At 38.3% G+C, this 660-nt stretch overlaps 1 long non-coding RNA gene across 1 annotated transcript in view; it reads left to right on the forward strand.

Moving 5' to 3' along the window:
* LOC119593017 overlaps positions 1–559 on the forward strand; it is a 1,123-nt gene extending 564 nt beyond the window's left edge. Inside the window, exon 2 of the long non-coding RNA XR_005230492.1 lies at positions 297–559. This is a non-coding gene — a long non-coding RNA (uncharacterized LOC119593017). The remainder of the gene's footprint in view (positions 1–296) is intronic.
* Positions 560–660: the final 101 nt, after the last annotated feature.

Consider the following 660-nt stretch of genomic DNA (forward strand, 5'->3'; position numbering starts at 1 on the left):
TAATCATTTGTGACGTATTATTAGCTTATTATCACACATGAAATTATCATATATGTAGTTATTTATACCGATAACATTATTATCACTAAGCCAAATATACCGTCTCATAATTTGTTTTCTATATGATAGTTTCCCGTTTGTGTGGTCTTTCGTTATCAACGGATTAAATGACAAAACACTAAATATCATTATCTATACCAAATGAACAATTTTGTGCTTTAAACAATATTCCTGGAAGAATTTCCCGTTTAAACTTCACCCCTGGTAACACAGCCTTCCTGCTTTGCTTTCTTCAGATCCAGTCTGGGTGCGAAGACACTGATGGAGTTCCTGTTGGTCCTGGCTCCCTTTACGGCGGCCGCTGCGTCCCAGTACCACAACCAGTACCGTCATGTTCAACACTGTTTCCCTGTAAACACGCAAGGCTATTATGATAAAGCTTATCCCTACGATCAGGAATCTGTCCATGGCTGCCGTACCGGTGCCAAAATAGCTTCCTCAAACGGTATTACTGACATCTCTGAATTTCACAAAGGAAAAAATACATGTGATGAATGCAGATGCTAATCTATATTTGCCTTAGAAATGCAAGTGAGGACGATTTAATTGCAAACGAAATTGAAACGTGGCAACTGTATGCTCTGTGATATGATGATTTTA

This window comes from Penaeus monodon, chromosome 31 (genome assembly GCF_015228065.2).
Source record: "Penaeus monodon isolate SGIC_2016 chromosome 31, NSTDA_Pmon_1, whole genome shotgun sequence".
Classification (NCBI taxonomy): Eukaryota; Metazoa; Arthropoda; class Malacostraca; order Decapoda; family Penaeidae; genus Penaeus; species Penaeus monodon.